Genomic DNA, 20,470 nt, shown 5'->3' with positions numbered 1-20,470 from the left:
ATGGGGAATGAGGAAATGGCAGAGAAATTAAATAAATACTATGGGGGTGATTTTCATTCAGAAGTCGGGAAGGAGGCGGGACTACAACTTTTGGGGTTGTAGTCCCGCCTCCATTGAGATGCGGCCAATCCACGTGATTTTAACTTGATTGACCTTGTTGAACCCACCCAACGGGCTCAGCAGGCCAATTAAGGGCCACCCGGCAACAGGTGACGTCACAGACTGAAATTTCATCTGTCAAGACGTTTTGACAGATGAAATATCACTGTTTCACAGCTGTTTGAAGCTGTCAAACACTGACAGTCTTACTTCTAACCTGAGTCCTTCCACACAGGCTCAGTTAGAAATCTCTCCGGTACAGAAAGCTGCAGGCCGTCACTTTTGACAGATCGCAGCCATTCTGCTTTCTGTGCCGGTTAGATGATGGACTCCTCGAACCTAAAGGAAGGAAGGCTAAAAAGGTAAGTACAGGTAATTTAAACTTCTTTACACACTTTAGACACACCAAACACACTTACCTTTGCACCCATCGCTCACCTGAACACCGACATCGTGACCCCTCCAAGTCCTTCAACCCGAAGGCCCGACTCCTCTAACTTGGCGTGGTTTGGAGCCGTCGGGAATTCCACAGTTCAAGCTTTAAAATAGGGATTAGGCTAAAAACTGCCTGTAAGCAGTAAATTGGCACTAATCCCTTCCCGCCTCGGGTAGGCGGGTCCCAGTGCGGGGCGGGTACCTGCCTCCTTTGAAACTTACATGGAGGCGGGTTGGGGGCGGGATGGTGTCGGGACCCCCGATTTCAGGACTTTAACCCCCCCCTTGCACGCCTCCAATCCCGACTCCATGGGTCAATGAAAATTGACCCCTTTGTTTCTGTCTTCATGGAGGAAGGCACAAAAAACTTCCCAGAAATACGAGAAAACCAAGGGTATGGCAATAATGAGGAACTTAAAGAAATTATTATTAGTAAAAAAACAGTACTAGCAAAATTAATGGGACTAAAAGTTGATAAATCCCAAGGACCGGATGACCTACATCCTAGGGTTTTGAAAAAGGTGGCCATCGGGATAGTGGACACATTGGTTGTCATCTTCCAAAATTCTATAGATACTGGAATGGTTCCTGCAGATTGGAGGATAGCAAATGTACCCCCGCTACTTGAGAAAGGAGGGAGAGAGAACACAGGGAACTACAGACCTGTTAGCCTCACATCAATAGTTGGGGAAATGCTGGAATCTATTATAAAGGATGCAATAACTGGGCACTTAGAAACTAATAGTAAGATTGGGCAGAGTCAACATGGATTTATGAAAGGGAAATCCTGTTTAACAAACCTATTGGAGTTCTTTGAGGATGTAACTAGTGGAGTAGACAAAGCAGAACCGGTAGATGTGGTGTATTTGGATTTTCAGAAGGCCTTCGATAAGGTCCACACAAGAGGTTGGTGAACAAAATTAGGGCACATGGAATTGGGGGTAATATACTAGCATGGATTGAGAATTGGTGAACAGACAGAAAACAAAGAGTAGGGATAAATGGGTCTTTTTCAGCATGGCAGGCTGTGACTAGTGGGGTACCGCAAGGATCAGTGCTTGGGCCCCAGCTATTCACAATCTAGATCAATGATTTGGATGAGGGGACTAAATGTAACATTTCCAAATTTGCTGATGATACAAAGCTAGGTGGCAGTGTCAGTTGCGAAGAGGATGTGAAGAGGCTTCAAGGGGATGTTGACAGGCTCAGTGAGTGGGTGAGAACATGGCAGATGGAATATAATGTGGATAAATGTGAAGTTATTCACTTTGGTAGAAAAAACAGAAAGGCAGAGTATTTCTTAAATGGTGAAAGGTTGGGGAATGCAGATGCTCAAAGGGACCTGGGTGTCCTTGTACATGAGTCATTGAAAGTGAATGTGCAGGTGCAGCAAGCCATTTGGAAGGCAAATGGTATGCTGGCCTTCATTACAAGAGGATTTGAGTACAGGAGTAAAGAAGTCTTACTCCAATTATATAGGGCCTTGGTGAGACCTCACCTGGAGTACTGTGTATAATTTTGGTCTCCTTACCTAAGGAAGGATATACTTGCCATAGAGGGAGTGCAATGAAGGTTCACGAGATTGATTCCTGGGATGGCGGGACTATCGTATGAGAAGAGATTGAGTAAACTAGGCCTGTGTTCTCTTGAATTCAGCAGAATGAGAGGGGATCTCATTGAAGCATACAAAATTATTACAGGACTTGATAGGGTGGATGCTGGGAGAATGTTTCCCTTGGCTGGGGAGTCTCGAACCAGGGGCCACAGCCTCAGGATAAAGGGTAGGCCATTCAGGACTGAGATGAGAAGAAATTTCTTTACACAGAGGGTGGTGAATCTTTGGAATTCTCTACCCCAGAGGGCTGTGGAGGCTCAGTCATTGGGTAAATTCAAAACAGAAGTCAATAGATTTCTGACTAGTAAGGGCATCAAGGGATATGGCGAAAAGGCCAGTGAATGGAGTTGAGGCAGAAGATCAGCCATGATCTCATTGAATGGCGAAGCAGGCTCGAATGGCCTACTCCTGCTCCTATTTCTTATGTTCTTAGAACTGGGGGAGAGAGAGCGACTGGGGGAGAGAGAGGGGGCCTAGGGGAGGGAGAGGGTCTGGGAGCCAATAAAGCAATTTGAATTGAATTGAATTGAGAGACAGAGAGGGAGAGAGACAGAGAGGGAGAGAGGCTGACTGGGAGAGAGAGAGGCTGACTGGGAGAGAGAGAGACTGACTGGGAGAGAGAGAGACTGACTGGGAGAGAGAGAGACTGACTGGGAGAGAGAGAGACTGACTGGGAGAGAGAGAGAGACTGACTGGGAGAGAGAGAGAGACTGACTGGGAGAGAGAGAGAGACTGACTGGGAGAGAGAGAGAGACTGACTGGGAGAGAGAGAGAGACTGACTGGGAGAGAGAGAGAGACTGACTGGGAGAGAGAGAGAGACTGACTGGGAGAGAGAGAGAGACTGACTGGGAGAGAGAGAGAGACTGACTGGGAGAGAGAGAGAGACTGACTGGGAGAGAGAGAGAGACTGACTGGGAGAGAGAGAGAGACTGACTGGGAGAGAGAGAGAGACTGACTGGGAGAGAGAGAGAGACTGACTGGGAGAGAGAGAGAGACTGACTGGGAGAGAGAGAGAGACTGACTGGGAGAGAGAGAGAGACTGACTGGGAGAGAGAGAGAGACTGACTGGGAGAGAGAGAGAGACTGACTGGGAGAGAGAGAGAGACTGACTGGGAGAGAGAGAGAGACTGACTGGGAGAGAGAGAGAGACTGACTGGGAGAGAGAGAGAGACTGACTGGGAGAGAGAGAGAGACTGACTGGGAGAGAGAGAGAGACTGACTGGGAGAGAGAAAGAGACTGACTGGGAGAGAGAGAGACTGACTGGGAGAGAGAGAGACTGACTGGGAGAGCCCGGAAACCGAGGCCCAGGGACCGCGGGGTCGGAGAGGGGGGAGCGGCCCGGAGGCACCGGGAAGCAGAAGCTCCCAGACCCAGACCAGGAGGGTCAGCCCGAGCCCGGAGAGTGAGTACGGGGCCTGCAGAGTTAGGAAAACCCGGGGCCTGAGAACGACACGAGAAAACCCGTCCGGGGCACGGAGAGCGAGCGAGTCCGGGGCCTGGGAAAGTCCGTGAGTCGGGAGAGGGAAACACCGGACCCGGGGCCTGAAACTCGAGAAAAGTTTTTTTTTTAAGTTATTAGACACGCACAGAACAGCAATCAGCAGGAGGACCAACACTTCAAGGAAACTCGCCTTCTATCAAAATCTGAATTGAGTGAGTACAACAATATTGAGTGAGTACACCCCCATATTCCAAGGTCAGCAAGAATTTTTTTTTTTTACTTTTACACTAAAAACAGCCGGTATGCAAAAATGAGCGAATCAGAAGAGCCGCAGCAGCTCCCGTGGCGCACTGAGAGCAACCTCTTTCAGTTTCCCCCCAACACCAAAAAAAATGCAAGAAAATCGTCCAAGCAACAGCAGATGAGAGCGAAGCCAGAAACTCTTTTTGCCGACTGGTACAGAAATGGGCATATGAGTAATCTTATTTTTTACTCAGGTCAGCAAGCGGCTTGGGAAAAAGCAATCACCACACACTATCGCCATGTTCAGCATGAAAAAACCGCTAATGGGTCCAAAATGAAAATAAGGGAATCAGAGGACCCTGATAGTGAAACGACAACTGTCAACATGTACAGAAACGGGACAATAATGGTGCAAGGCAACCTCAAAGACTTTGAAACGGCCTTCCAGACACTGAGAAGATTAGTAGAGAGGGGAAGGACCAGCCCCAGGGTAGCTACCAGGGGAAAAGCCACACACACTCCCCCCGCCACTTGCAGCTCACCAGATGTAAATCAGCCTAGACAAGAGGTGAGTGAGCCCTCCAGTTCCGACCAGGCACACACCCTGGGGCCCCACAGCCCCATGGTACAATTGACCAGCCCCAGAGTAACTACCAGGGAGAAAGCCACACACACTCCCCCTACCACTTCCAGCTTACCAGGAGTAAAGCAGCCTAGCCAAGAAGTGAGTGAGCCCTCCAGTTCCGACCAGGCACACACCCTGGGGCCCCACAGCCCGGTACAACTAAAGGAGAAGTTCAACCAGCTGGAGATAGAGCTGGTTAAACTTATAGAGGATGTCCTTCAACTGAAAAGCGATCAAGAAAGCAGCATTTCAGCAATGAAACAAGAACAAAAGCAAGAGAGGGAGAGATACAGGAGAGAGTTGAATTTACTTGGGAAGCAGGTGAAAGAGCTGCAGAAAGACAGGGAGAGCTACAGGGGAGAGATAGCGGCATTGGCCCAGCAGCCAGAGGCCAGAGACAAGACAGTGCAGAGCCCTACTGAGCAGCTGCACCCTTCCACTGAACAACAGCAGCAGACCCACAATACAGGGAGTGCCACACAGACCGACCAGCACACTGAAGCCCAGTCTGCCCCCCCCACTTTGGAACCACAGCCGAGCCGCTCACAAGAGGAGCGCACACACCAGACACGACCCCCCCAGTCCAACACACAACCTGTGAGTCCAGGCGCGAGCCATCGAAAAAGGCAGACACAGGCAGACCTGGCTGCCCAGAGAGGACAGGATATGCTCTCACTGCAGTCGGGGAGTGGTGGAGACAGAGATGCACTTCCTCACAACTTGTGGAAAATATCAGGACATAAGGGAGAATTTCTACCCAAAATTCACAAAAATATGCCCTGAATTCAAAAATTTGAAAGACCACCAAAAACTCCCATATCTATTGGGGGAACAGAGAAAATGTGTAACTATAGCGGCAAACTATGTTACAGCTTGCCACAAGCAGAGGGACAACCAGTGACCATTAAATCTAAGAAAAGATTATATGCATATTATATGTGTGTATATCTATGTATACATGGGTATACTTGTCTATACACTGTATGTCCAGATTGGTGTTTATGTGGTCAATCATACATGTATTTCTGTGCTTTGGCAACATAAGATGTATCTTGTCATGCCAATAAAGCAATTTGAATTGAAATGAGAGAGACTGACTGGGAGAGAGAGAGAGAGAGAGAGACTGGGGGCGAGAGAGACTGGGGGCGAGAGGGGACCGGGAGGAGGAGGAGGGGGGAGACCGGGAGGAGGAGGAGGAGGGGGAGGGGGGAGACCGGGAGGAGGAGGAGGAGGAGGAGGGGGAGGGGGAGACCGGGAGGAGGAGGAGGAGGAGGAGGGGGAGGGGGGGAGACCGGGAGGAGGAGGAGGGGGAGACCGGGAGGAGGAGGAGGGGGGAGACCGGGAGGAGGAGGAGGAGGGGGACCGGGGAGACCGGGAGGAGGAGGGAGACCGGAGGAGGAGGAGGAGGAGGAGGGGGGAGACCGGGAGGAGGAGGAGGAGGGGGGAGACCGGGAGGAGGAGGAGGGGGGAGACCGGGAGGAGGAGGAGGAGGAGGGGGGAGACCGGGAGGAGGAGGAGGAGGAGGGGGGAGACCGGGAGGAGGGCAAGAGACTGGGGGCGAGAGGGGGCTGGGGGCGAGAGGGGACTGGGGGCGAGAGGGGACTGGGGGAGACCGGGAGGAAGGGGAGACCGGGAGGAGGGGAGACCGGGAGGAGGGGGAGACCGGGAGGAGGGGAGGGGGAGGAGACCGGGAGGAGGGGAGGGGGAGGAGGGGAGAGATGGGGAGGAGGAGACCAGGAGGAGGGCGGGGGGGGGGAGGAGGAGACCGGGAGGAGGAGGAGGAGACCGGGAGGAGGGGGGGGGGGAGACCAGGAAGAAGTGGGGGGGGGGGGGTGGCGGGGACTGAGAGGAGGGGGAGACTGGGAGAGAATTTTTTTTTAATTCAGAAAATTGTTTAAAGCCGGAAAAAGCCATAAAAGTGCAAATAAAGCACTGGGGTTCATTTCTGGAGGAATAAAATTGAAAAGCAGAGAAGTTATGTTAAACTAGTACAGAACTTTGTCCGATTGTTGCCTGATTTGAGATGGTGTGGTGGCATTATGGCATTACTGTATACTGTATATGCTTCTAAGTGGTTGCTGTTGTTGCCGTGGTTTTTAAAAATTTGCTCGCGGACGAAAAGGTCACGCTCAAAGGAGTTCGTGGCCCACTCAGTACAAAAAAAAATTAGAGGGAACATTGGTCATACATGCGCAGTGAGTCACCCTGGCCACCGTTGTTTAATTTAGCCTTAGAGCCGCAAACTGACAGCTCGGGGGGCGGGGGGGGGGGGCGGCGGCGTGGGGGTGCACTCACTGCCCAGGGGTACACTTCAGGGATGAGAGTTGTGAACCGGGTACTCTTCTGGGGACATTGTTTGCCTGAGGACACAGTACCTCATCTGGAGACTGTCCCTGGAAAACAGGAAGTATGGTCACCCTATTGTAATGTGCAGCTGGAGGAAATTGTGGCTCATTTAAGGCTGAAAGTCAGACAAGCAGTCTAACAACAGAGACAGCGGAGAGGTTGAGAGAGATGCTGGGGTGGTAATGTTGAGTGTTCAAAGCTGACCCTATGTTTGCAGATGTTGCCATGGGCAGATGAGGAAGAAGGGAACTTCCTAGGTGACGATGTGGGGGTAGGAAGAGAACCCACTACTAGAGATGCTTTGGCTATGAAGGAGAGGCAAGAGTGGAACCAAGCGAAGGAAGTTTCTCCAAACTGAACAGCAGCAGAGAGGATAATGTGCTTGACCGTGTCACAGGCTGCACAGAAGATGAGGAGGACAAAAAAGGGTACTGCATCATGTTCAACCATAGAGAATGTTGTTCGTGACTTTGCTTAGGCTGTGGGAAAGGCGGAAATCTTAGTGCAGGGATTCAAAGAGGGAGTTACGGGAAAGAAAGGTACTGATCAGGCAGATGACAATACGTTCAAGCACTTTGGAGAGGAAAGGGAGGTTGGAGATGGGGTGGTAGCTTACAAGGTCAGAGGGGGTGATGGTGATGGTTTTGAATTGGAGGGGGGACACTGCCTGCAAGGGGGACATTACAATGTCAATTAGCCAGGATGGGAAGTTGGATCATCAGCAGTTTAGCTATTTCAGTGAGATAGTTGGCATAAGGTGTAGCCTTCATACAGAAAGTTTAATAACAACACTTCCCCCTACCAATTTACGATAGAAATAATTGAAAGACATTTACAGTAATAAATGACAGAAATGGTTGATGTAAATAAAGAAATCATTTTGGGACACAGGCTTATTTTCCTTTCGCAGGCTGGCAATTTATATTAAAACAGTGAACAATGAATTAAAAAAATCTATCTAATCACAAGCAGATTTGTTTTCTAATTTAGCTAGAGATTAATAAAAGGTCTATTTTCTCTTGAATTGCAAACCATTTATTTTACAAAACAATATAAGCGTTACAATAGTGTTAAAATCGTTGATAATGTTTATTCGTTACAGACATCCAATCAAAAGGTCAGCTGTTATGTCTATGTAAATGTATATGTAATTCAGAGCATGTAAATATCCAAAGACTTTTAGAAGGCTGTTGTGTGCCTGGCCTCTCAGGTAATCATGTGACTCCACAGTTAACCTGTCAGCACGTTCTTATTCTGACTGTCCACCAGATGTCACAATTGCTATTACTCCTCTATCCCACAGCAGCATAAGAACCCTCCAACAAATACTCCAGACTGCGAATAAATACAATTATGGGATTCACCGACTCATTTCAAAAGCGGTGACACTCCTGCCCAACTTCAGTCAACAGTCTATTAAATAAACAAATAGCTAGTTTACGTGGTAGAGTGCATGCCCCACCACACTATTTGTTATTAACAACCTTTTACCACCTATATGCAGTTTTAAAGCAGAAAAACAATTGTAACCTGATGACATCACAAACCAATCAAAAAGCCACCTAACGTCAAGCTGGCTAATCCATATTCTTGTCGGAATTCATCTCTTCGGAGACAATGCAAGATCAGCACTGGATGCTGCAAACATGGACCCAGGTAATGTCCATTTCTTCTATTAGTGGCGGCTGACTGATTACACAGGAAGGATCAATAAACTGAATAATCTGTGGGACTGGATCTGATAATTAACCTTTCAATGTCAAATCACACCACACATTAATTGATGTTTTTGAAGCAGCAGACTAAAGAAGTGAACTTTTTGGCCTCGTCATACTTGAGTCTGTTCACCTGCTTACGACATTATGTTACGACCCAATAAAAATTGCTGAATTTTCTGCAGTACTTAATAGTTGTCCCACTGAATACTAAACACAAAGGGGTAGAATCTCTTCCTGTGACTATGGCAGAAATGGATACCATTTCGCCAGGATTTCCATTGATCTTCCACCGAAGTTATGACGGGAGATTGAGAGAACCCCCATGGAAATTCTACCCCCAAAGGTCCGAGACCAATTTGAAATAAATACAGTTAAAAATCAAAAGCAAAATACTGCGGATGTTGGAAATCGGAAATAAAAACAGAAAATGCTGGAAACACTCAGGTCAGGCAGCATCTGTGGATAGAGAAACAGTTAACATTTCAGGTTGATGACCTTTCGTCAGAACTGGAAAATGTTAGAGATATAACAGATTTTAAGCAAGTACAGAGGCAGGGAGAGGAAGGAGGGGAGGAAAGAACAAAAGGACTGTGATAGGGTGGAAGGTAGGAGTGATTGTATGACAAAAGGTGTGGTAGTACAAAGCAAAAGGAGATGGTAATGGGACAAGTAAAGAAACAAAAGATGAATCAAGATGAGGTATAGATGGGAATGGCAGAATCATCAACAGCTGCCACGTGAAAAAATAGGGGCGAGGTTATGGTCTGAAATTGTTGAACTCAATGTTGAGTCCAGAAGGCTGTAAAGTGCCTAATCGAAAGATGAGGTGCTGTTCCTTCAGCTTACATTGAGCTTCGTTGGAACAGTGCAAGAGGCCGAGGATAGAGAGGTAACAGTGCAAGAGGCTGAGGACAGAGAGGGAGTTGAGCAGAGAATTAAAGTGACAGGCGACCGGAAGCTCGGGGTCACGCTTATGAACTGAACGGAAGTGTTCCGCAAAGCGGTCACCCAATCTGCGTTTGGTCTCCACAATGTGGAGGAGACCACATCGTGAGCAGCGAATACAGTATACCAAATTGCAAGTAGTACAAGTAAATCGCTGTTTCACCTGGAAGGAGTGTTTGGGGCCCTGGACAGTGGGAAGGGAGGAGGTAAAAGGGCAGGTTTTGCATCTCCTGCGCTTGCACGGGAAGGTGCCGTGGGAAGTGGAGGGGGTATTGGGGGTGATCGGCCTCCAGATGGGCAGAAATGAGCCCCACAGGGAAGAGAGGGGTCCAGGCCAGGCAAGCAGCTTGGACCCCCAAAGGAGCAATTTATAAAAATAAAAAAAATCTTGATCGAGCAGCAGAAGAGTGGAGAGGGCCTGGACAACTTCCCCATGCCAGGCGCTGGAGATGCACACATGGGAGCTCTTGTGCCCAGCTGCCCATACAAATTAGGTGCCTGCGGCAGGTTCAATGCTGGAGAGCACTGATAAGTATGATCCCAGCATAACTGCCAGAATCGTATCCTGAGGATTTTTGTGACCAATGAATTTAAATCAACTGTTGAATCTATTTGTATTTATCTTGCCATAAACTGATATTATTTAATCTTATCTTTTGTGCATCTCAAGACAATGCTAAACATTTCTGTATGTTTACAGTCCTTACAATGCAACTTAAAAGCGATCACAGTAACAGCAGCCTCACCAGCCGAGTGCTAAAACTAAACGGAATCCCAACTCCTCTTGCCGACCTCATTCTTAAAATACCTATCAACACACTCAAACATTAATATGTTCAATTTGCACTGAATATTTTCAGCACAGGGCTCAAATACCTGGCAATTTCTGAGTTAGAGCCATGGTCATGGTTGTACTGTACTTTTACAAAACCCTTTCTTTTCTTGTAATGTTTGCAATTTTAGCATTAAATTCAATTCCTTGCAACTGATACTGTAGTTGAATTCATAGTTGGGGAAACAACATACAACTCATTTAAGATCACCTCTAACAAGATACAATTGCATTAAGATGCATTTTTCTCTCCAATGTGTAAAACCATGGGGTTAAACCCAGTTTAAGATCACATTTTTTAAGACTAGAATTTCAGTCCAACCATTTTAGGCCAATCTCATTCCCCCACATCTCAGTGGCTTTTATTCAATTGTTGCCTAAACAGATCTGCTGTGACTGTATTAAATCCAGTCGGCTCAACATTAGCAAAACAAGATAAGTGTTGGCAATTGATTTGCCGATATGTTGTGGAGATTTAACGTGTCTAATAGTTAATCTGTAGTAATAAAGACATCCCCCACATGCTCTTCACACTGATTTAGTAGTCTGTCTGGTTTAAATCCACAATACTTAAATGCAGCAACATCTATAGAGTGCTAGAAAATGAGTGCTAAGCCATTACTTAACATATTGTACTGCCACTGATCCCAAGCATGCCCCATTTTACAATTATGTCATAAGTGGTATAGCTACAACTATCTTATGGCCACCAAGTCAAAACAAGCACCATGTAAATAACATGTACCTTGAATTTTCAGGACAGCTGATTTTAAACAAATTGAACTTTTGCTGGCCCGATTGCACATAGTCAGCTCTTTAACTAACAATGGAATCTCATGCAGCTAAAAAGATTTGCATGCTTCATTACATGCTACCACGAAGCCAAACTTTATTTACACCTTTTCCAAATAATAAAACAAAAGCATTTAATTGTCTTTTTTCAGTGTATTTTTATCTGCTTATTTTTAGACTAGTTTGACAATCTTCCAACGATCCAGGACTAACAGATGGCCTGTCTTAAAGCCTCATATGTTGAGTAGTTTGCACTCCTGACAAACAGTAAACGCACTCAACGGGTGTGCAGTGAATCGTGTGCAGCAAAGGGGCTTATAAAAATACACAACTGAATTTGGTTGGTTCGGCTGAACATTTAGGCCAAATGCTGGCTTGGCAACATATAGTGTGGTAACAGCAAACTACAATTACTGGTGGCAAAAGCAGCAGCAGGCAATATTCCATGCTGTATATGTACATATCTGTACATGCCCTGGAAGTGACATCACACAAGGTAGGTACTTTCTTCACACACTGTATTCCTTTTCAAACCAACAATGAGATCAATTATTTTTTGTTACACTGTTTATCAGATGAGTTTGGATGGTCACACTAAAAGGTCCCGTGTTATCGTTAACAGAGTCAGACACTGCACTCTTTTTAATAATCTGAGCCCACTAACTGCAACCATCCCTCCCGTTCCCAGTGGGAACAGAGATGAAGCTCCTTGCCCCCACAATAGGTTTTCTTTCCCTATCTCTTCCTTGGCCACCTGGCCTCAGCTCAACATTGTCACATTTGATCTTCGCCTTTATAGGGTCTTTGGTCCTCAAACGGATCTGTAAGATCGCTCCCCCCTTTTGCTTTGCCCTCACTAAAAAAAGTCCGTCTCCCTTTCTTCTCCCTGCAACAGTGCCCGTCTTGTTTTTTCCTCTTGTATCATCCTGTTCCCTAAGCCATGGTCCTGCTACAATCAGAAGTTCATTCATTGAGAATAGCCTCCAGTGCATTTCCTTCATTCATTTCTTTATGCTTCTCTCCGTTACATTATTTCTGTTGTCTCATTAATTTCACTTCCTGTGTTTTCTCGCCTTTCATGTTCTTCTAACTGATCTCAAGTCTAGGATGTTCAGCAGCTCATCCCGTTGCTTGGGGGGGGGGGGTGGAGGGGAGGGGGGGGGGCGACGGGTGAAGAAAAGTTGTGTGGGTACATGGTGATTTTTTTTTGTGTGTGTTGTTTAAAAAACAGGGTTTGCTATGCAGAGGGGTTAGAGTGAAGTGGATGAGGAGATAATCTTGCAGATTTTTTTGGTAGAATATGATTGAGGAAGAATTGAAATTGAACTATGCGCAAGGGACAAACCTGCCGCCATATATTTTCTTATGCTAAAGAGAAAAAATTCTCTATTATACTGTACATAGAGCAGGTTTGTAGCCAAGAAAACATTATTCAATGGTATGGTTTCAATTAGAGAGGTAAAGTTATACATTTTCCCAACTATTTTCTAGTACTTCCCATACAATATCCTCATCACTAATATTACAGTAATATGACTTGCATTTATATTGCACCTTTGATGTCAATATGGCTCAAAATGCTTCATGCAATGAACTGTTCTCTTAAAAAACTAAACTGACAATTTTCTATGCAACCATAGCAGCCATCTTGTGACAGCAATGTGTCACAAACTGGCAAGAGATGAATGACTAGTAAATCTGATTTTTAGGTAGAATCTGAGAGAGAGGAATGTTGTCAAGGATACCATGAGAACTCCTGGGTTTTTGTTTGAATGAATAGCCCTTGAAATCTTTAGAAACATCCACAGAGCAGGCTGATAGTTCTTGGTTTAAGGATAGTTAAGAGTTTGCAAAACAAGACTCATTTTTAAAAAACTGCTAGCATATCTATATTACAAAAGCCTGCCTACCACAACTGTTCAAGTTAGAATGCTCTAATAAAACCTTAGATAACCCCCCTAAAATGGGCGCAGCGATCACGATGCGTGATTAACCCGCGCCCGTTGATAGCACTGCAGGCAGGACGCCAACTTCGTGCTGCATGCACATTTCAAAGATTTGTGTGTGCAGCCAGCGCACCCCGTGCTGTTCATTGGCTGCGCGCATCAGCAGGGGGCCCAATATTGTTAATGCCCAGCACTACTTAAAGCTAGCCTGCATCTCTTAAAGGGGAGGTGTATTGTGGCTGTTGGTGGTGTTGAGGTCATTCTGAATATTGTACTGTGGAAGAATCAATATTGGCTGACCATGGCAGAGCGTGCACACCAAGGTTTTTGGACGCTACACTGGAGGTCTTGGTGGAAAGGAGAGATGTCCTGTACCCTCAGGGGGGCCGAAGACCCTCCAGACACATGCTCAGAAGGCAGAAGCAAGAGATTGGGGGGGGGGGGTGGGTAGGAGGAGTGCAGCCCCAAGGACCTGGATGCAGTGCAGAAAGAAGTTGAATGATCTCACATGAGTTGTCATGGTCAGTGAGTGCTTCAAATGCCATATCCTACCTCCTGCACCACTAGCCTCATCCACTGCTCAATTCACTACACCTCCACCATTCACCTACCAACAATCTCTATCAATCAGGACTCATACCTAACATTCATATGCTTTATCTCACCCTCATGTACTGTTACAAGCCTCACACCCAAATCTCATGGAGTAGACACTGCTGGCCATTATGGGAAGGGCCATTGCTGAGGCCGTGAGCACCGGCACGCTGAAGTCATTAAAGATGAGGGTATCCACATACCTAATCCTCCTTCTCTCATTCCACTTCTCCCTCATCCCTCAATCTCTTCTAACGGAGAACCTGCAGATGGCATAAGCATGCACTTTGTACTTTCTCCTCTCCGCTCACCACAACGCAACCCTTGTCCCTTTTTATTTCAGATACACAAGAACTGGAAGCTGTCCAGGCAGTGGAAGAGGATTAAGAAGTAAAGATGAAGGGACACAGTCACTCGATTTCACAGTCGCAGCCATAAGCTCAGATACTGACTCTGCACGTAATTTAGAGGACAGCATAGAGGCAGGATCTGCACGCAGTGAGACACCGGGCACAAGTGCGCTGGAGGGGGAGGTCGCACACTAGTTCTGCTGCACAGGACTCGGATGAGGACTTTGATGGGCCAGGCTACAGAAGAAGGCTAATGGGTGTAGTACACCCAAATGCTTGGTATACTGGGAAGCCTGCCGGAAAGCCTGCGTTCAATATCAAGGAGCATGGAAGAGTCCAGCACCAACTTAGCACAGAGCTTGGAGCCTATCCTTTCCAACATGGAACAGGTGGCTACTTCAATCAACACACCTGTGGAGCCAACCATGATGCAGCGTCTGATGGCCGATGTCGCAGCTTCCATTGCAGCACAAGCAACAACAACTTGCATTTATATAGTCTCTTTAACGTAGTAACATCTGAGTACTGCAGTGGAAGCTCAGACTGCTTTCATGCAATCTCAGCTTGCTGCCAAGGAAGCTCAGACTGCTGCCATTATGGCTCTGCATACCAGTGTGGAAAGGAGCTTCCAAGACATCACAGCACTCCAGCTATCTGTTTTCCAACAGATCTGCTCTCTAAAGACTCTCTGCGGATAGGACCTCCTGTTGAGAACCCTTCTTCCTCTCCTCCTCCCTCTTTTAGCAGCTTGACGTGCTCTGCATAGCTCTTCTCCCAGTCATGCTCAATGCAAACAGGAAGCCCTACGAGGCCACCCATGTCTGGAAACAACTGTTTCGTGGACAAACCTTTAAGTCATCAAAAAAGTACTTCAGCACCAGACGGACCATTCCCTACAGACTACTGAAACTTTAATCAAGTACAGGAAAGCTCCAAAAACGCGTACAAATGCACCAATAGCTAAAGAAAATAATCCAGCAACTAACCTGTAAGTAGTTGATGATCCCTTTAAATAGCGCTGGTGGGGGTCCTTCATGCCATTTAACATTGTATTCAGCTGAGCGAGGTTAAGAGACGGCATAGGCTGGAGCATGGAGTTCCAAAATGGCAGCACTGACGTCAAATCAGCATTACACGCTGATTGATGTCATAATCTGCCTGCACTGCATGTTGTCGGCGGTTGTTAGGTGCGCGCGCAAATCCTTTCACAAATAAGGCGTCCGGTGTACTTCCTGTTGGAAGTGTGTGCGTGTGTCGCAGACGCCATTTTTGAAGTTTAAGAGGCCTCATAGCAGCCAAAAAATGAGCGCTACAGAGACCAATTTCGCCCCCATGCTTCTACATAAGCAAGTTTGAGCATCAGATGTGGCCGACACGTCAACTCACTTTCCAATATGGGATGATCTTGGCCAGCAGTTATTTGACAGAATGGTCCATTACTGAGAAAACTGCCATTCTTGCCCACCTCACCCTGATTCACTGTGGGGCCGATTTTCCCGCAGGTGCGGGGAATTGTCAAGTTCCCCGAATGTCGGGTTCCGACACGAATCTAAATGGGTCAGCCAGCAGGATGCACTTTTCGCACAATTGGCCAATTAATTTCCAGCGTGTGGGCACCTTTGCTAATTGTCTATTTCCAGTCAGAAAGCCCCACAGTATGATGTCATCATTCGTGGTGCTTTTAAAGTGTACAGCAAGCTTTTCAACCTCTGCAGGCTTCCCAACGAGCCGTCCAGTATGGCAGATGAGCCTGCAGCAGCTGTTGCCAGTGGCAGAGCCCGGGCTGCCGCCAAATTTGACGAAACCTCACTACAGACATTAGTGGATGGGGTTAGGGCCCACAGGGAGGTCCTCTTCCCTAGCTCAGGGAGGAAGAGGCCTCCCAATGAGACCAGGGCTGCTTGGATGGAGGTGGCAGCAGAGGTGAACTCTCAGGAAGTCACTAGAAGGACCTGGATGCAGCGCAGCAAGCGATTCCATGACCTTCACCGTACAAGAAAAGTAAGTATGAAGTTTCTATCACCCTCAACCTGATCCCCATTGCCTTTCCCCAACAGCACTCAGCTTCAGCACTCTCTTCCTCCACATCCCACTTCACAGTCACATCCATGCACCCTTACCCATTCCCTATCTCTCTATGCTCACATTCACATAACTATTCCACCATGCAGCCCTCACACTGCCTCTCACTCTGATGCTTGGAACACAACTGACAACACACAGGGAGGGCCCTTGGTCTTGCAGCCTCACACCATCTTTGTCTCCTTCTAAGTATCTATGCTATGCAATCTCTACACCCACTCCTGCACTCTCACTCAAACTCCACTTGTCTCCCTCATTGCAGGAAAAGAGAGCTCACAACAGGAGAGTGCGAGCCAGGACTGGAGGAGGCCCACCCTCAATCGCCCACCTGACCCCCTGGGAGGAAGGAGTGATGGAGATCGTCGGGGCTGACGTGGCTGCGGAAGGAGAGACAAGAGCAAGCCCGCAAGCTGGTGACAGAATAGTTTTCCATCTCTCTCATTGCCATAGCATGAGTCGCTGTTATGATTCTGAAGCTACATCATTTGGACTTATGAGCATCTGCAAAATCCAATGTGCAAGTAGCCTTGGCATCACATCTCTAACTCTTTCCTTTACTCCCCCACAGAACCATCCAGAGCCCCCGTCCCCACTGTCGAGGAGGAAGAGGCTGTGCAGCCAGACTCCTCAGAGGAAGCTCCAACCTCTGAGGGTGCAGCGTCAGCAGAAGTAAGCGCACCCAGCACCAGCGCAGACACTCACACCTCGGGGGGACCTTCGGGACATAGAGTAGTGTTGTCACCTGGTGTTTCACAGCTCACAAGTGAGCATCAGCAGATTGTGGAGACAGGGACAGCAGTGGAGAGTCCTCGTCAGAGAGCACAGGCCTCTGCCAGCTCAGCTCAGCTGCATGTCGACCCCATGCCTCTGGGTCCATCCGCAAGAGGGGAGGTGCTGGATCTCCATGCACAGATGCAGGAGTCTCTGGCAGGTTTTGTCTCCAGGGTCGCTGCGAATGTGGAGCGAATGGAGGAGTCCATGGCGAACATGAGCAGAGCCTTATTGGAGTCATTGGCGCATGAAAGTATCACCACGGAAAGGATGGCTACCTCCGTGGTAAGGCTGGCTACCGCCGAGGAGAGGAGGGCTGCGGCCGAGGAGAGGAGGGCTGCGGCCGAGGAGAGGAGGGCTACGGCCAAGGAGGAGCTTAATCGCCAGGGTATGGAAAACATGGCGAGTGCTCAGAATAGAATGACATCTCTTGAGGAGCGATGGGCATCTACTGAGCAGAGAAACCAGATCATGGAAGTCCTTCTGAGCAGGATTTCCAGTGCAGATACGGGTCCCCATGGCCCCGCTGATGTGCAGCAAAGTGCTCTCCAGCCACTTGCAGGCGCTGAGGGGGAGCTGACCCATGAGAGGGAGGTTGTTGGCACACCTCAAGGAAGTGGGGGCTCCTCTCCACGCGCTCACACTTCCATGCCACTTCAGAGCCCTCGGTCAGAGCCCCGCTGGAGTCCACACCTAAGTGAGATAGGCGTCTCAACCCCTGCACAGCCGCAGGAGCAGCAGACTGCTGGCGAGCCGTCACAGGCTCGCCACCCCAGAGGACGCCCGCCAAAGGTGTCGAGACAGGAGCAGCAGGAAAGTGAGCAAGGGGCCTCCACATCTGCTGAAGCCACAGGGGTACCACTATGTAGGAGCACGCGTAAGAGAAAAATAAAGCACCACTAATCACAAGGGTAGACACTTGGGTGAAAAGTTTTTTATATAGTTTTAATGCCATCAGTTTCTTGTACATAAAAAATCTGCTGGCAACTGCTGCAGTTGTGGCGTCTGTCATTTGGCGAATGGGGATTTCACATTGAGGCCTTAGGATTACTTGCAGATGTCAGCAAGCTGGTCAAATAGGTAGAAATGCGCAGGGATGGGCCACTGTCCATGGTCAGTTAAGAAGCAGACCGCAGGTGTCGGCGGGAGGCGCGAGCGGGAAGCTTGAAAAAGCTTCAGAGACCCAGGTAAGGCCTCAGGCCGAGGGTGTCAGCGGGAGGTGCGAGCGGGAAGCTTGAAAAAGCTTCAGAGACCCAGGTAAGGCCTCAGACCGCGGGTGTCGGCGGGAGGTGCGAGCGGGAAGCTTGAAAAAGCTTCAGAGACCCAGGTAAGGCATACCAGTCTCCAGTCTCGGACCTCAGAGGGAAGGAGAGAGGTAAAAAGTAATCCAAGTGTGACGTCACCAGAAAGCGGGTAAGTGACTGGTTGGTGAGTATTTCTCTCTTTTGAAGCTTAAACTCTGTGGTTTCTAGAATCGGGGCAGAGGGTATTTAAGAATAATAATAAATTTAATTAATTACATAGAATGGGAGAACAGGTGATGTGTTGCTGCTGCAATATGTGGGAGCTGGTGGACACCATTGATGCTCACAGTGATCACATTTGCAGTAAGTGCTGGCTGCTCGAGGAATTCCGGCTCCGTGTTGAAGAGCTGGAGTCCGAGCTTCAAACACTGAGACACATCAGGGAGGGGGACAGTTACCTGGACTCTGTGTATCACGAGGTATTCACACCAATTAGATTAATTAATTCAGATGTAGTCCGTGGCCAGGGTCAGGATGGTGTGACTAGAAGTGAGGCAGGTACGGGGATCCAGGAGGTAGTGTTGGAGGAGCCGCAGCCCTTGCTCTTGTCCAACAGGTTTGAGGCTCTTCCCATCCTCACAGGGAGTAACGGGGACTGCGGGGAGGATGAGCAACCCGACCACAGCACCGTGGAGCGGGGGGCCATTCAAGTGGGGGGAGATAAAAGAAATGTTGTAGTGGTAGGGGATAGTATCATTAGGGGGATAGATAGAGTTCTTTGCAGCCAAGAGCGAGAGTCCCGAAGGCTGTGTTGCCTGCCTGGTGCCAGGGTTAAGGACATCTCCTCTGGGCTGGAGAGAAACTTGGAGTGGGAGGGGGAGGATCCAGTTGTTGTGGTCCATGTTGGTACCAACGACATAGATAGGACAAGGAAGGAGGTTCTGCTGAGGGAGTTTGAGCAGCTAGGGGCCAAATTAAAAAGCAGAACCACAAGGGTAATAATCTCTGGATTACTACCTGAGCAACGTGCAAATTTGGCTAAGGTAAATAAAATTAGAGAGTTAAATACGTGGCTCAAAGCCTGGTGTGGGAGAAACGGGTTTTGCTTCCTGGGACACTGGCATCAGTACTGGGACGGGAGAGAGCTGTTCCGTTGGGACGGACTTCACTTGGCCAGTGCTGGGACTAGAGTCCTGGCAAATCGAATAACTAGGGCTGTAGAGAGGGCTTTAAACTAATTAGTGGGGGGGGGGGGGTTTTAAGAGAGCAAAAATAAAAATGACAGCGGAGAAGGCAATAGAGCAAGGTAGCAGTGGGGGAATTAAAAACCAGAGCGTGTCAGGAGGGACAGAATGTATAATGATAAAGGTAAAGTAGTAAAAGGGGTAAAAGCAGGAATAAATTGTCAGAAAACATATTTGAAAGTTCTTTATCTGAATGCACGCAGCATTCGTAACAAAATTGACGAGTTGACGGTACAAATAACTACACATGGGTATGATCTGGTGGCCATTACGGAAACATGGCTGCAAGACAATCATGACTGGGAACTAAACATACAAGGGTATTTGACAATTAGGAAGGACAGACAGGAAGGAAAGGGAGGTTGGGTTGCTATGTTAATCAAGGATGGAATCACTGCAATAGTCAGAAATGATATTGGGTCAAAGGATCAGGATAGTGAAATAGTTTGGGTGGAGATAAGGAATAATAAGGGGAAAAAGTCACTAGTGGGCGTAGTCTATAGGCCTCCTAACAGTGGCAACTCTGTTGGTCGGAGTATAAATCAGGAAATAGTTGGGGCTTGTAATAAGGGAACAGCTATAATCATGGGGGATTTTAACTTTCATATTGACTGGACTAATCAAATTGGGCATGGCAGCCTTGAGGAAGAGTTCATAGAGTGTATTAGGGACGGGTTCCTTGAGCAGTATGTAACTGAACCAACCAGGGGGCAGGCAATCTTAGATCTGGTCCTGTGAAATGAAACAGGATTAATAAAAAATGTCCCAGTAAAGGATCCCCTTGGAATGAGTGACCATAATATGGTTGAATTCCAAATTCAGTTTGAGGGTGAGAGAGTTGGATCTCAAACCAGCATACTAAGCTTAAATAAAGGAAACTATGAAGGTATGAGAGTAGAATTGACTAAAGTGGACTGGGAACACAGATTAAAGTGTAAGACGGTACAAGAGCAGTGGTCTACATTCAAGGAGATATTTCACATCTTTCAAGATAAATATATTCCACTGAGGAAAAAGGGGAATAAAAGAAAAGACAGCCATCCGTGGCTTAGTAAAGTAATAAAGGATAGTATCCGACTGAAAACAAGGGCATATAAAGTAGCCAAATCTAGTGGGAGGATAGAAGATTGGGAAGCATTTAAAAGC

At 47.7% G+C, this 20,470-nt stretch overlaps 1 protein-coding gene across 6 annotated transcripts in view; it reads right to left on the bottom strand.

The window, feature by feature from the left end:
* Window positions 1–20,470, bottom strand: part of znf423 (zinc finger protein 423) — a 358,819-nt gene that overhangs the window by 8,277 nt on the left and 330,072 nt on the right. The gene's annotated exons all lie outside the window — the stretch shown is intronic.

Source organism: Somniosus microcephalus, chromosome 6, assembly GCF_052327205.1.
Source record: "Somniosus microcephalus isolate GS21.2 chromosome 6, FLI_Smic_1.0, whole genome shotgun sequence".
NCBI lineage: Eukaryota > Metazoa > Chordata > Chondrichthyes > Squaliformes > Somniosidae > Somniosus > Somniosus microcephalus.
The sequence above is the reverse complement of the archived record's forward strand: the minus strand, read 5'-3'. Positions and strand labels throughout refer to the sequence as shown.